Below are 17357 nucleotides of genomic sequence, written 5' to 3'. Positions count from 1 at the left end.
TGTTTAGGGCTTCGTTTAAAAGAATATAGTAATTTTTACTGAAATTAAGACTCCAAATAAGTTTTGCGGGATAATTTAAGGGCACAAATAATTGTAGGTTTTGGAGGACTTCTTGAAGCATGTCTTAATGCTGGGGAAATAAAAAGTATTTTTTTTTTCATGAAGCTTTTACATATATCAGAAGGTATATATTCATTTTTAGCCTTACAGTGTCATCATGCATAGCAATTTGCTTTTATTCAGCAATTCACAATAAAAATCACTGTGACCTGATTTAACCTTCAGGTAATTGAAAGCCAGGCTCATGCTACTGTCTCAGAGCTGGGGAGACAGAGGAAGGGGCCAGAAGATCATGTGTAAGGCCAACCCAGATTTCACAGCAAGTTCCAAGCTATCCTAGGATACTAAATGAAATTCTGTCTCAAACAGACAAATAAACAGCCACACAGTAAAGAAAGAAAATACTTCCAAAGCCAGTCTGACTGACTTGACAATCTGAGTTAATAAAGTTTCCTCAGACTGGATGTTAAGCTAACTTATATAGTTTAAACCTGAATAAGGTAGAAATTAACTACTTTATACAGATTAGTCTCAATTGTCTTCTTAAATTACATTTTATAAGGAGAAAATTTTTCTGAGCTTCTCCTCTTAAGGAAAGTTCAACCCATTTGAGTCAGGGAAGTCTATCTCAGTCATCAAGATGGGTTGAGATGATGCACCAATCCATAGAACTTAGATGAAATTTATCTCTTTTAATTTTTCAAGGGTCCACTACCACAGATGCTGTTTCTATTGACCATATGTACTGTGAAGATTTCTGAACTGCTAATGGAAAAAGTGCCACCAGATCTGAGTTTATGAATTGTTTTGTTAGTACTACTAAAACTACTGGGAGGAAAAAACTGGTAGACAACAAGGGAGGGGTGACATTGTCCAGAAGGTAACCTACTCTGTACCAGTCTTATGTAGTTATAGCCGCTCTGTACATTACCTTCATGTAACAAGAAGACTGTTAAAAATAAATAAATAAAATTTTAACATATTGCTGAAACAATATTAATGAATGGCAAACACCAAAGAAGTCTACAATCAGTTGTGCAAGATGTAGGTTAAAAGATACGCTACAAGGGATCAATTAGTCACCACTCAAAAAACAACTATGAGGTGTAACAACTTATCCATTCCAAGGGAAAGGCAAATTAAGCAAGTGTACAAAGAGAAATAGCTGGAGGAATCATATGTCAAATTGTCAGAGCTTACTAAAATGTCACAGCCCTCCAAACAGTATGATGGGAAGTGGCACTGTGGCTAGGGTACAGCACTAGCCTTGAGCAAAAAAGAGCCCAGGGACAGTGCCCAGGCCCAGAGTTTAAGCTCCACAACTGGAAAAAGAAACAAGTAAATATAAATAAATGAATAAATAAACAGTATGATTTACATCATACTCACAGTTGAATTAGTAGAAATGAATCCATACCTAAATCCACACACCCATGAGTTATTGATTTGTGACAAAGCTGGCACCATTATTCAGTGAGGAAAAACACATGCTAATTTTTTTCACATGCTAATTTTAATCTACCCTTCAATAGTGATTCTGGGACATGGATATTTGCATGCAGTGAGTGAATTTGGACTTCTGAATCATACTATCTACCACAAAATAAATGGATGCTTGACCCAAACAAAAGAACGAGGAATCTATAACACTTAGTAGGAAAAGAGTAAGGATAAGTATTACTGACTTTAGGTTAGGCAATGGTATCTTAAAAGCAGTAACAAGAGCACATGAAATAAAAGAAACAATAGGTAAGTTGAAGTTGATCAGTATTAATATTTTTTAAAAGAGAAAACAGCACATGGAACAAGAATCTATCTATCTATCTATATACATATATATATACTATATTGCTTATAAGAACCTAATGTCCTGAATATATAATGAAATGTTACAACTCAACAATAAAAACAATCCCCCTAGCTAAAATTAGATTTAAAAAATTGAATGAACTTCCCAAATGAAATATACAAGTGGATATAAGTACATGAAAAGAAGGTCAGCATTAGACAAGGAGAAATGTCAATGATTGCCACAAGAAAAAGCCATCTCATACCCTCTAGAATGACTATCATAATACAAAAAGCAAAAAGAAATAAAAAAGAGAAAATGACAAGTACTAGCAAGGATGTGGAGAAATTAGAATCCTCATACCTTGCTGGAGGGAAAGAAAGTGATACAGCTATAGAAAAGTGTGGCAGTTCCTAAAAAGGTGAAATAGAGTTTATGGTATAACTAAAAAAAATCTGACTTCTATGAAAATATCCATAGTGACTGAAAATAATGTTGCCATGTGCCTCACCCATAAATGTTTTATGGTAGCACTAATCATAATTATGAAAGATGATAAAAACTCACATGTCTGTCAACTGAGAAATGGATACCTACAATATGGTATACTTTAAAATATTATTCAGCCCCATATAAGGAAATAAAATACTGACACACGTTACAATATAAATGAACTGGAAAAGCATCATGCTAAATGAGGAAAACCTAATCAACAAAACACTGCATATTATATAATTATCTTTACAAGAAATTCCCCATTAAGAAAGTCATTGATCAAGACATACTGTGTTTATAAATTGCTTTGTTGAATGATAACTCTTTATACACTACTTGAAGATAATAAAAATATTTTAAAAAATAAAAGAAGAAAGTCAAGGCAGACAAAAAGTATATTAGAACGTTTTAGGGGTTGTGGGAGGGGAAAATTAGAAGGTACAGTGTTACATGACAAAAATATTCAGGGGCCGGAAACTGGTGGCTCATGACTATAACCCTAGCTACTCAGAGGGCTGAGATCAGAGGATCAAGGTTGGAAGCCAGCCCAGGCAGGAAACTTCATGAGACTCTTACCTCCAAAAAAACTGCTCAGAAAAAGCTGGAAGGGGTGCTGTGGCCAAAGTGGTAGAGCACTAGCCTTGAGCAAAACCTCAGGGACAGAGCCCAGGCCTACAGTTCAAGCCCAGTACTGGCCAAAAAATTAAAAAAAGTGTTCAGAGACGGATAGTTTTATGATTTCCAACATTAAGCATATATTAAAAGTCCCTTGGTTCTATGCATTAGTATAATAAAAAATAATGGTTTCCCTATTATATGAATTCTTTATCTATAAATCATTTTCTAAAACTAATGTCCTAATCTTCGCCAATAGCTGTGCATGATCTGGTTCTCAGGTATTCACCTGCTTAAGTTTCTCCTTGCCCTCCCTTCCTTTTTGCTCTGTAAGAACCACGTACCAACATTGGTATTGTTGATTTTCTCAAGCACTCCAAGTACATTTATATCATATAGGCACTTCGGTTGCTCCTTCTCTACCAAATTCTTCCCAGAGAACCAGTTGCTTATCCCCTTGATACCCGCAAGCCTGTATCAACATCTCAGAAAAGGTGGCTTCTTACCACGTTGGATAAAATTGTATCTCCCTACTCACGTTTATAAATCCTTGTTGTTTGTGTTTTCTCCTCTCCTGCCTGAATGTCTTATGTTCAGCCATTCTATGTAACATCTGACAGCCTGTTTCATCTGTCTTGCTACCATGGAAGGCAAACTCTATAAGGAGGCAAGAATTTTTATTCTTCTCTTCTCTACTGTTCCATTATTTCTGGAGCAGTTCCTGAAACAAGAGTTTCCTGGAAAACATTTCTTGAATCCATGACAGGAACAGCACAGGAAATTGTTGGGAAGAAAATATATATATATATATATATATATATATATATATATATATATATATATAAAACTCTATTGGTGTAAACATCATTTCCATCTCTTGAAACTTTTTGCTTTCTTTTCACACAAGTGTGGTTTACTCAGGTGATTTAAATAGAAAGTCCTGATTATTTCTTCTAGGAGGAAGCATGTTACACAATTTATGGATTCCTTTATGGATCCTAGCTAATGTGATACCCTGAGAAACAGGATGTTTATAATCACTTCAGCTGTAATGCCCCAGAGTTTCTAAAGAGGTGATGAACAAGGTAAGAATAACAAGTCATTCGCTACTAGCCTTTCCATTTCCAAAGGCCAATAGCTAGACAGAGTGAATGTGGAAAACTGTTTTCTGCATTTAGGATATTATGCTAGACACTATATGAAGACACCATTGCCAAGCCTTATTTTCTTTTTATTTGTCTACTTCATAGAGAAAAGAGTGAAACAGCCAGAAAGAAAGCTGCCAAGCCACTTGAAAAAACAGCAAAACTTCATGCAGCTGAAAAAGAGATTAAGATACAAACTAGAAATTCAGGTTAAAAGACCATGGGAAAATTTGAATTCCCAAGCATCAAGCAACTCTGTAAAACCTATGATACATAACTCAAAGTTAGAGTAAAAATTAGTTTTTTCTTCTTCTTAGAAACACAGGCAAAATTATGGAGATTAACTCTTATATTCTAAGTATCAGGGTTCTCCAAATCTTGATCTCAACCTCAGTAAATTTTAACACATAGTTAAGATTCATTCATTTCATGTTTGTCCAATTTTACTCCTTGTTTTACAGCAACACCGTCCTTGAGTAAAAAGACATATTTACGTATATATAGCATATATATGTATATATGTATGTATATGTGTATTTTTATGTATGTGTATATATACACACATGCATACATGTGTACTTTATACATATATGTAATTTTATACATATATGTATGTATACATATATATTTGATATATATGTCAGTTGTGGTGCTTGAACTCAGGGCCTGGGTGCTGTCCCTGACCTTTTGTGCTCATGGCTTATGCTCTACCACTTGAGCCACAAAGCCACTTCCAGTTAATTTGGTGATAAGAGTCTCATGGACTTTCCTACCCAGAATGGCTTCAAAACACAAACCTCAGATCTCAGCTTCCAAGGTAACTAGGATTACAGGTGTAAGCCACCAGTGCCTGGTGCTGATACACATATATTTTTTTTTCAAGTGAATCTATTATGTAAAAAGCTTACGTATGGAAAGCATCAACCATGGGAACTTCACAAGCAACTTTTGTTCAGCTAATACCTGAGGACAAATAGTCTCAAACATAATGGCCAGTAAATTCTTGCAGTCACTTTCAAAAACAATTCAATGTTCCCTCTAAATGTTAAACAGAGTTATCAAATGACCCAATATGCATGCAAAAAATACTTGAATATAAATTTTCAGAGTATATTACTCATTTACCTACCCCAAGTAGTAAACAACGTAATGTCTATCCATTTATGAATGAAATGAAAAATGGATTGTGGTATATCCATATAATTGAATTCTCTTCAGCCCTGAAAATAAATAAGGCTATGATACTATCCACACCTGAAGGAAATTTGATTATACCAAGTAAAGGAAATCAGCCACGTGACTGTTTCTGTGAAACTTCCAGGCAGGGGAAATCCACAGTTTCTGAGATTTGATTGGTGGTTATCAATGACGAGGGAGAAGATGGAGAGCCACTGCTTATGAGTATGGTATTTTTCTTAGGATAGTGATAATGGCACAATTCTGAAAAACAGCCACTCTACACTTTACATAAGTGAGTCCTGTGATGCAGATATTCAAACTCAGTGAAGCTCTTACATTGTAAAAAGCTCAGCGCTATGGAAATTTCTCACCAGTTGTAGCACTTCTGTGTCTTGTTTGCTATTCTAGAGCACCAATGATAACTCCTGTCAGCTTGGCTTATGTAACTACGATTCTCATGTTGGTGCACTGGTGGATCTCTGAGATCTTATGAGAGTGCAGATCCCCTGAGCCAGCCCGGCCCTTTCCTTCATTTGTTCTGATGGGAAACTGAACACCGTAGACCAATACACATGAATGCTTGGTAACCAGCACGTGTCTCAAGCTAATAATATCCTGCTGAAGACAGTCAATTTTCTGCTAAAATAAAACCTTGCAGAACAAGATCTGCATTCTCTTCTATGGTATACTGTTCTTGTCATTAAAATCAGCTAAAGCCTCCAATTCAGCTCCTCCACCACACTCCATATTTTATTATTGTCAAACTATCTGCTATCTTTTGGATTGAAAACATCTCCCCCAAAGACGTTTGTGTTAGCGGCTTCATTCCACTGCACGATGTGACTGGGAAGCTGGTGGAGCCATTAGAATATGGCACCGGGTTACAGAAAGTTAGGTCATTGGAGCATGTGCCTAGAAAACCTTTTTCCCTTTTCTTCCCCTTTTGCTCCCTGGTTTCTTTGATATGGACAACTCCCCCCACTATCTGCTCTTCCCGTGTTGTTTTGCCTAGCCTCAATTCCAAAAAATACAAGGCCCAATGACCACAGATGGAAATCTCTGAGACCATGTGTCCAAATGATCCTGTCTTTTGATAAGTTTATTATCTGAGATACTAGTTACCATACCAGTAGCATACTACTGGCTGACACACTGTCCAAAATGCCCCAAGAAGAACATTCTATGCCAGCACTCCCGTGTCCATACCTCTGCACAAATGTCATAGTGGATACTCAGTGATTCCTTTTCCATGTGCTTAGAACAGCTTGTCGTAGTCGTTTTTTATTTTTATTTTTTTGGTTAGTCATGGGACTTGAACTCAGGGCCTGGGCACTGTCCTTGAGCATTTTTGCTCAAGGTTGGCACTCTACCACTTTGAACCACTGCTCCACTTCTGGTTTTCTGGTGGTTTATTTGTGATAAGAATATCACGGACTTTCCTGCGCCAGCTGACTTCTGATCTGATCTCAGACTCCTGGATAGCTAGGATTACAAGTGTGACTCACTAGCCACAGGCATTGTCTGCAGTCTTATTTGGGGACCAACCCTATTACCATATTTTTTACGTCAATAATCTTTTCGCCCAGATTTTGAATCTCAAAAATGAAATCTGTCTTTCCCATGATAAATTCTTGAAAAGTACATTCATTATTTGGTATTACGAAGGATTTACTTCACAGTTGCATGTAACTACTTCTGCTTGACATCTTTGTTTTACTGGGTAGAAGAAAGCTGTATAAGTAAATACAAAGTAAGACAAAATGTAACTGCATAAAAATGATTGTTCCTACCCTAATATTAGATTTCATCTAGAAACTTCTGTCATTAAAAGACAAAAGGCCCTCAATATGACTGGGTTTATCTTCATTTCCTGAGATTTGAGCCGTAGGGTGATGCTGGATTTGGGCAGGTTTTCACATCTTAGGGTGGAAACCAGTGCGAAGGCTCTCCCCAGCCAGATGATGTAGGTAGAGCCATGGCCACATTTCTGTCAGTTCTTCAGTGTGCTAAACAAGCACTCTTGTGCTCCTAGTTCCATTGATAGTTTTTACACTGGAGTTTCCCATGCACTGAGGCCTAGCTTCTATTTCAAGCTCAGATTTTATTCAAATCATGCCACTTTTCTTTTACTTTCCAGTGTGAGAAAGATGATAGTCGAATCTTGTTTTGTGTCTTATGTTCTGGCTTGCGTGAAGGATTGATGTAAATCTGAAATATGGTTTTGGTGTCTAGAGAAGTCTGAAATTCAGATTAAGTTGTTGTGTTTTCTGTGTATAGATACCAGGCCACATGAGGATGTACAGATAAACTTAAAGCAATGGTGGATATTGGACATTTATCATTTAGTGTTGCTTGTGATAAATTATATTTGGTTTAAAGATCTAACGACAGGAATTTTGAATTGTGTACATTAATGTAGCAAACATAGTAAAGTTTTTAAAATATTATATTGCATGTGTAGTAGTAATTAACTCTGTGTAATCTTGTGTAGAAGTTATAAGAAATGGGGTCTTCAATAGAAGCTCAATTGTTTGGTCTTTGTATTGTAACTAAAAAGAATTAAGTTTTCTAACATTTTTCTATATACTACAAAATGTTTTAAAGAAAAGAGCAAAAACAAATTTAATTATTAGAACAATTGTAATCTCTAAAATGGATGTTTCTAATTTGACTTATAGCCATTACATAAACTATCTAACTTGATTTCTGATAATGTCTATTGAAGTCCCAAAGTTGATGTCTATGACAAAAAATATTAATTTGATTACTTTCATTGTATCTAGTATTTGTTTAGTAGTATTCACTCTGCTACATACTTTCATGCTCACTTATTCGCCAAGCAAAGCAGAAACTGCTTTTGTTCAGAGACTTGATTTAATTCACATAAAAAAAAACACAAGCTCTGTACTGCACCACCCAGTCTCCCACGTGTATCTTACTATCTGAAGGGGCTTCAGGGAGGAATGGAAAATTGTCTTTCACCTCCAAAATCACATTGCACTCTCATGTCTTTTCTCATTGGTCTCCACATTTAAAATATGTGGTTAACAATATTTAAAGTTCCTCTTTGAAATGAAGCTTTAATTCCAAAGCAGACTGTTTAAGAGAGCAATTTTGGTAAAGATGTTAGAGATTCAAATTATTCATGTTGGGCCAAATGTTAAATACTAACTTAATTGCCTTCAAATTTGCACAGGAACTAATTAGGCCTCTAGCCAGTTGAAATCACCCACTATCAACGTGTAGCCATACATTTCAAATGATCCTGGGAAGGGCGGATGCTCTGTGGAGAGTAAGCATGATAGACAACAGCAAATGTCCGGGAAAGCCAGTGGCTGGTGCAAACCAGGACAGTGACGTCTCTGCTGCCTCCCGCATAAGACTTGTAGCTTCCAAGCATATGAGACCAGTTTAGAACTTTGGGGATAATAATGAAAAGTATATACCTAGCAGTACATAATAAAATAGTAGGGGGCTGGGAAGGTGGCTCAGTGGCAGAGTGCTTGCCTTGCATGCATGAGGCCCTGGGTTCGATTCCTCAGCACCACATAAGCAGAAAAAGCCAGAAGTGGTGCTGTGGCTCCAGTGGTAGAGTTCTAGCCTTGAGCTGAAGAACTGAGGGACACTTCCCAGACCCAGAGTTCAGGCCCCACGACTGAAAATAATAATAATAATAAGGGGCTGGGTAGGTGGCTCAGTGGTAGAGCGCTTGCCTTGCATGCATGAGGCCCTGGGTTCGATTCCTCAGCACCACATAAGCAAAATAATAATAAAAAAAAAAAAGTAGTAGGAAGCAAGTAGTCATCTACTGAAATGCTGTGTGACTTAACTTTTTATGTTACACATAATATTTTCATGGCTGACATCTAGACAGCCTGTCACATTTACACCATCATAATCTACATCCCAAGAATAGGACATCCAGAGGTCATTACAATGGCTGGGTGGCTGAACATTTATTCAAATCTAAACACTGTCTTTTCTAATTTTAATTGAACCTCCAAAGATTTGGCACGCAGAATTCCCTGGTGTTTTCAGTTCCCGTGGATGTACTTTTGTGAAGCCAGATTGGTATCTGGCTGCAATAAAACAAATAGAATAAATTAAATTTGTAAGAAAAGATAGCTGGATAGGTAGGCAGGTAAGGCACTAGGCACTGTTTTATGAGTAATATTCACATTACAAAATGCTTAGCATAATGCAAGAAGTAAAATCAAGTGTTAGGAGGCTGAGGATATAATCATAATGCAAATACATGATGAAGTAAGTCATACATTAAAAATAAATTTCAATCGAGAAGCTATGAAGTTCACATTACATATGACTATAACACAATGCACTAAACAAACATACTGAAAATCTAGAGGTCTCTGAAAGAAAAGGGTATTTTATAAAATAGTAGTTAATTTAAAATTCAGACCTGAGAGTTTGAAGAATGTAAGTGAAGTTAAAAGATAATGAATTGTACCACATATAATTTTATTAGCTAAGGTCAGTAAAACTAGTAAACATACATGACTTATATAAGAGGGTTGCTGGGAGAGAGTAAAGGAAGGGGTGACATTGCTCAGGAAGAAATGTCCTCATTACCTGACTTATGAAATGGTAATCTATACATTACCTTAGTGATAATTAAAATTAAAAAAATAAAAAATAAGACAGAAAGTAGAAATATTCATAAACAAAAATGATATTACATGCATTACGGAACTACATTTTCTTAAAATGATAATAGCCCATGCATTGCTAAAGGGAATCTGGAATGAAATCTGAGGTCGGTGTGTTCTTTTTGTGTTATAAGGCATTGTTTACATGACTAGCAAACATCCCACTTACTTAGAATGAGGAGGAGGAAGAGGGCAGGAGTGGTTATGCATTAGGCTCCCACCTCAGCCATACAAGGAGCCTCTTTCTACCTCACCTGGAAGTTCAGCTGGTGGAGGTACTGTTAGCTCTTCCACTCACCCAGGCCCCCTCAAGCTGGTGAGCCTTCTCTTGGTGCCCACCCACCCTAAGATGTGAACAGATGCCCAAATTCATGGCCTCCTTATAGCCCAAATCTCAGGAAGTAAAGAGAAGCCAGGCAGACTTAACACCTCTCATTTTCAATGACATTTAATATAGAGGTAGTGTCAATCGTTTTTTGGACAGCTACTTTTTTTTTCCTTCCCAGATTGTCCCCACCCTGCACCATCCTCTCAGAATATCCTCTGTGCCTCCATTTCTTTACAACGAATAAACGTGGCTACCTTATATTCTCATAGATATTAGAGGATGCTATATACATGCAAATCAAACAAAGCAATTAACCCAAGTAAGTTCAGTTGAGGTAAACGCTACACACTATTTGGCTTAACGAAAGGCAACTAAGATTAAAGTAAGCCTTCAACTCGTTTAAATCTCTCCCCTAAGCAAATACTTTGCTGATTGCAGTATTCTCAGGGTATTCGATAAAGCATTGCTTCAACCATAGAAAAGCAGATATTTGTGAAAGTTATTGCCAGAGATTTAATAATAATTCATAATCACTATCTGGAACCTTAATGTAAATTTACATGCACATTTTTGGTGAGCTGTGTAATCTTATATTCCAAAATGGGGGGAAAAGCCTTCTTTTCAATATCTGACAATTGGTCCACTAACTGGAAACAAATGAATCTTACTGGAAACAAATAAATCTTACTGCAAATACATGGACTTTTTATATTATAAACAAACTATAAATATTACTACTAAGGCATGGACTTTTTATATTAAAAATCAAACAAAGGAATTTTCCTATCTTATCTGTTTCTCTTTCTGAGTGACTTTCACATACACATAGGTACAGGAACATTCTCTCTCTCTCTTTCTCTCTCTCCCTCTCTCTCTCTCTCTCTCTCTCACACACACACACACAGAGTACCCAAACTCCCAATTAAGTGTGTTTTATCCTCTGGAACATTAATATTAGCTTCAGAAAAAGTATAGTCAACCCTTCTCCAAACAGAGTAGATCTACATTTGTATTTTTTAAACTATAGCTGCTAGAAGCTGCATCCCAAGCTTAATAAATTTATATTTCATTTTCAAATTATAGTCTCTAAATTCCCTTTGTATAAGACTCACATAGTTATTTGCAGCTTCTGAAAAATGAAATATACATACTCACACACACACACACACACACACACACACCCCAATTTCTCTTTAATAGAAAGACAACCCCAACAGATGTATATAGCAAATTAAAATTTGTCATAGAAATGCAGTGCATGAGAAAATGAACCAGTGCCCATGCTTACCACACATTACACGGCCTACTCTCTGGCTTCACAGTGGGATGAGACAGAGAAATACAAGTAAGTTCATGAAGCAGTCATGTGACCTTCTTACCCACCAAGCACTCTCGTCCAAAATAAGAAGCTATAAATTTCTTCCTCATTAAATACTTAGACATCTTCACAGAGAGATTTAATAGACAAGTCCTCTAAACCTTGTGTTTAAAAGTTAACCAGAGCTATCTATCTCTAGAGTCCTCAAAACACATTTTCTGTCCAATATTTAACCACCTGTAAAACCTAAATTTTAATTTACAGAGAGGCAATTACAACTCATCTCCCAGTGTTTGGTTTGTATGTTCTTGCTTTTCGGTTACATTCTTATGTATTCTGCTAAACGTCCAAGGCCATACATGCCAGTTTTTAGAGATAGTTCTAGTTTCTAATAAGGCATATAAAATATAGTCAATTTGAAGTACATTTCTTCCCCAACTTGGTGAATAATGTGTTGGAATGTTTTCTTCAGAGCTTAGATTGAAAGGAACTTTCTTTCTCATATTTTTTACAAGTTCTCCACCTTTATTCCTGCCTCTTTATCTCCAAGAAGACCACAGCCTCTCGTCACCTAGCGAGAGTAGATATCACAAGGCAAACATTTATAGTCCAGGAAATGCCCAGGAAAAAATGTGTTAATCAGAAGTCTAACATCCAATTGTCACTAGGACAAAAGCCTAAATTTTTGACAATTCTTCCAAGAAGTAATTTGTTCTTCATTTTTGTAGGTACTCCTAACTCATATCTATATGCTTTTCAGTGCATCCCATTTCTTTCCTGTGAGAAATACACCTGTATGAGTATTGCAGCATTGTTGTCATTAATTGCTTTACCACCCATTTTCTTCCCAGAGATGTCAGTGAGATGTGGGTCTGGGAACAGCCACAAATCCCTCAATACTTTTAAGCCTTGCCTGCAGGCTGATGGCAGTCTCTTAAGCTGCCCCTGATTCATTCTCCATCACTCACCAGAATACAGAGGGCTGCTGTGACCACTACAAAAGGATGGTCTTCTCCTGCAGAGATTGATCTCAGCTAGCCAAGATTTTACTTTCATTTCTAATAGCAGAGTTTAGAGTCTTATTTTTCCCCTCAATCGCAACAACCCTGTAAGTCGTATCTTTACACCCTTCTGTACATCACTCCGATCCATCCTAATATAAAAATGCATTATTAATATCTACCTTTAATGTATTCGTTTGCTCAACAGTTTGGGAAACAAACAAAAAGACCTTCATCTGGCTTATATATTGCTTGTTTCTTCCATCTTGCTTACTCCTCCATATACCCACTTTGCTGTAGCTATATTGTATTTGTGCTAATACTAGGACTTGAACGAAGGTTCTAATACTCTCTCTTGGCTTTTTTCCCCTTAAAGCTATTGCTCTACCACTTGTGTCACACTTTTAAGCATGTTTTGTGTTTGTTGGTTGGCTTACTTTGTTTTTTTGTTTTTTTTTTTTTTGCTGGCTAACTGAAGAGTCTCACAGACTTTTCTGCTGGGCTAGCTTTGAATCTTGATACTCAGATCTCAGCTTTTGGAATAGCTAGGGCTGTGGATGTGAGCCTCCAGCACCTGGCTTCTTATTCCCTTATGTAGTTCCACTAAATAAAATGAGGAAGATCTTTGTCCCATTAATGTAGAAAGTTGTTTCAGGGAAGCACTGTGGTTTCACTCAGGTAAATGTCACTCTGAGCTCTTCCATAATCTGCCCTAAGTTTAAATCCACGCTGGCTGTCCCTAGCTGCACTGCACATACCTTGTACACAATGATTTCGCTTTTCTGAGGAGGAGGCTATAAGGACATTACATCTCTCCCTTTTTCAAATCTTTTAATTCAAAGAAAATTTGAGAGGAGGCAGGGTTCTAAGACTGAGGTACTTTTTTCAGCTATAATGATAGATGAAGCGTGAACATATGTCAGAAAAAGAATAAAAGAATAGAATTTGGTTCGTGTTTGCTTCTTCTACAGATGCTCATATCTCCTCTCTGTGTCTGTGTCTGTGTCTCTTTCTCTCTCTCCTTCCCTCTTTCTCTCTCCCTCCCCCCTTCTCTCTCTGTCTCTCTCTCTCTCCCTCTGTCCTGGGGTTGGAACTAGCTTTGTGTTTGCTAGGCAGGTGCTCAACCACTTGAGCTATGCTCTCAGACCTGTTCAATTATTTTTTAGATATAGGCTCATACTTTCTTCCTGAGTCAGCCCTGAACCACCATACTTCCACCTTCACCTCCCAGATAGCTAGGATTAGAGACAAGAATAATCCTGACAGACTGGTTCATTAAGATAGTATTCTGCTGTTTTTGCACAGATTAACTTCAAACAAAAATTCTCTCATTTCTGCCTCTAGGCACTTCTGATTACAAGCATGCTCCATAACACACTTATTTCCTCTTTTAATGACATTGTAGTCAGAGAAGTTTGATTAATTTACAACAGTTTGAAGTATTAATTTCTTTATAGTAGTGTAGTATGGCTACTTAAATACACAAAGAATTAGTCATTTGGAATTGAAGATATCTAAACAGGATGGGTAAGAAGACTTGAAGAGACAGATGTTAAGTTAAGAATTGTTTTGTGCTCTAGAGGTTTAGTGCTGGTTCTAAAACAATCATCCATTCCCTTCAAAGTACTGCACCAAACAGGTGCATTAAGAAAGTGAGAAGATGAAGAATACTAGCTATGAATGCCCCATGTTGAACTTAACGTTGGTAAAATTCAAGTCTTGTTAGATCAATGAAAACACTGTACCTCCACTTTCCTCGCTGCAGGATATTAAGGCACTTAGGCAAATATCTCTTTCAGAGTATAACTTCAGTGCATAATTTGGAAAGGAAATCCATCATCTAGTTCTTTTCTACTTTCTCTGGATTTTTTTGGCATTTTCAAGCATAATGCTTTACCTAAAAACCCTTCAACACACATATTATAAGATTTCAGGAATTAAGGTCATATTCTGAGACTTCTACCTATTAAAAACAATCAAGCTTAAGTAACCAATTTAGGTAGCCTCAGAATAGGTAGCTACTGGGTTCGAGAATTCTCACTAGTATTGTTCTAGAGGATTCTGAAGAGTGACAGTGGGTGTTTTCTGCCACCATTATCCCCACCATTCTGTGGAAATGTCAGGCAGAAAATCGACTAAAGAGACCCAATATAAAGTTAGAAACTTGCCCAAAACTCTAAAGTATTATTTCTGATGCATTATTCTTAAGCTACAAATACATTTGTCGAAGACTCTGAAGTATTAGTATCAAAAGGTATGACATAAATTGGTGACACATAAGTATATCTTAAAATGGAGGTCAAATTAAGGATGACATGTACTCAAAATGGTTTATATGTTTCATCTTTTTGGGAAAGAGGGGGAAAATGTGGTTCTGCTAGCACTTAGAGGAATTACTTGTTCTCAGGTCACAGATCAGCCAACAACCAGAATCAAAGCCTGAAAACTCTTCCATCAGACACAAGCGCTCTGCAGGTTTGACTATGGAGGGAAGGAAAGTGTGGGACAAGCCAGGTGGCAGTGGATCTTGCCTTTCATCCTAGCTGCTCAGGAAAATTACAGTTCCAAGCTAGCCTACACAGACAAGTCTACAAGTGTCTACTTCCAATTCACCATCTAAAAGCCAGACTTGGGGAATGGTTCAAGTAGTAGAGAGCCAGCCAGGAGCTGAGAGAGTGTTAGTTGAAACCGTGGCATCACAAGATGGATGCAAACTCTGCTTGTTTTACCAGTTTCTCCATGGCTATTTCTATCCCTCAGACATCATGGAACCATACATAGAGCAGAGTTTGAGAAAGTTCACCATCACATTTCAAATCAATGGGGTGACTAGAAACTGACAAAAGACGAGAGACACCAGTGCCGTATGCTATTTGATTCTTTCTAATAAAAAGTGAGAACCGTCTATCACCTCTGTAAAATTTAAAGACAATGTGGGATGCATGTTGTTGCTTTCTAATTTGAAAAAGATGAAGGTACATTTTAACTTGCCTGACATATGCATATAACGCACAGAATACCCTTGCCCCAATTCTCCTAGGTTCAGACTTTTCCTTTCTGGATTTTCTTAACCACTAGTTGGTTTGACACGTTCAAACCCATGGAGTACTGGTACTATAAAACTTCTATCCATCAAAATCTCCTAACGCAGCTCTGATATTCTCACTAAAAAATCATGAGAGCAAATAAACAGCTCATTTCTCTTCAAGCAAATTGGCAACTGTGTGTACTTAAGGTGGAAATAGTTCTCTGTTAATTAACCTGTTAGGTGAAATATTCCGATTCTCAAAAACTCCCAGAGGATGAAGTACAGAGAAGCACTTCTTAGCCCTTAAGCTAAACCATCAAAACGGATTATATGAGAATCCTTTTGTCTTATTCAACACAGTCTGTAGCACACAGGATAATGTACTACTTACAATGCTTCAATTGTGACACAGTGGAAAAATGACTTCTTTCCGAGAACATTTTCAGCCTTTGGAATGTCTTTGGTCTCTCAGAAAGTCAAAGGAAATCTACTATTGTTTGCTTGCCTGAGTTTATGCCCATTGTGTTTAAACAGAATAAGCTCATTTTCAAATTTCTTTCCATAGAATGCAAAACACTAGCTGAGCTAAATCATTGTGCTAATCTTAAAGAGAACTTTGGTGATTGCAGCAGAACTGGCTAGTGTTGTTATTATATTAAAACATGTTCACCATAACAGGTCTAAGTGTTTTAAACTTGTCTCATGGTGTTCTCTTCAATGAAGTCTGAAGCTACATAATCACTTACAGCTTTTTTCCCCCCTGTATTTGTTGAGTGTGGCTCTGTCCTTGAGCTTTTCTCCTCAAGGCTAGTGATCTACCACTTGAGTGACAGCTCCACTTCCAGATTTGTGTGGCTAACTGGAGTTAAAAGTCTTAGGGAATTTCCTGCCTGGGTTCGTTTTGAACAGTGATCCTGCTAGTATTCAAAGCATGACCCACTGGCTCCTGGCATCTTATAGCTCTTAAAAAGAACCATTGTCTCCTTCCTTCCTTCCTTCTTTCCTTCCATTCTTCCTTCCTTCCTTTCTTCCTTCCTTCCTCCATTCCTCCATTTTCTCCTCCTCCTTTCCCTTTGGCTGAACATTCTTGTCCTGTTCCCCCTTTTTCTCCTCTTGCTCCCTTCTCCTACTCCCAGAATGCTATCATATCATGCAGAGGAACAGCACAGAGTCACCTTTTCTGTGCTAATTAATTTTGAATATTCACAATTACTAGACAAAACCAGTAGGAAAGAAAAGCAAAATAGTCACTTGCCTTGATATCCCTCCCTCTATCTGCCTATCTGCCTTCTGTGTAGTCTCCCTGATCCTTCTCCTGGAGCTCCTGGAAGAAGTACTCTGGGTTTGTGTTGACTGAGTAACTGACATAGGCAGGTGCATTAAGTTAGATTTTGTGGTTTTACCTCCAGCCCAACAGGTAATACAGAGAACAGGGTGTGGAATCGTGATATTGAACTAGGCCTCATGAACATTGTCCAAAAGTATTCTTTGAAATCATTTTAAAGATTCACTGTTGTCATTACCTGTGTGTCAATATGAGAAAAAATGAAGAACAGAAGGGACACATTGAGGATCTGGGAGAAAATTATTATGGAACAGGGCATTTTTTAATGATTCCCTTCCAAAGATCTTTAAGTATAATCTATCCTAAGCCCATTCTTTATTTCTTTTATTCCTTTTTGCTGCTGCTTCTTGTTCTTCTCATTTTTCTTTTCTTCTTCTTGTTTCTATA

At 37.2% G+C, this 17357-nt stretch overlaps 1 long non-coding RNA gene across 1 annotated transcript; it reads right to left on the bottom strand.

Moving 5' to 3' along the window:
- Nucleotides 1-310: 310 nt before the first annotated feature.
- LOC122108234 lies at nucleotides 311-16520 on the bottom strand. The gene is made up of 3 exons (XR_006147499.1): nucleotides 16445-16520; nucleotides 10439-10448; nucleotides 311-321 (listed from the first exon to the last, which is right to left on the bottom strand). It is a non-coding gene; the product is annotated as an uncharacterized LOC122108234 (long non-coding RNA).
- Between the last annotated feature and the right edge of the window lie 837 nt (nucleotides 16521-17357).

Source organism: Dipodomys spectabilis, unplaced genomic scaffold (genome assembly GCF_019054845.1).
Source record: "Dipodomys spectabilis isolate Male_0828 unplaced genomic scaffold, ASM1905484v1 ptg000054l, whole genome shotgun sequence".
NCBI lineage: Eukaryota > Metazoa > Chordata > Mammalia > Rodentia > Heteromyidae > Dipodomys > Dipodomys spectabilis.
Note: the sequence above shows the minus strand (reverse complement) of the source record. Positions and strands in the feature narration are given on the sequence as shown.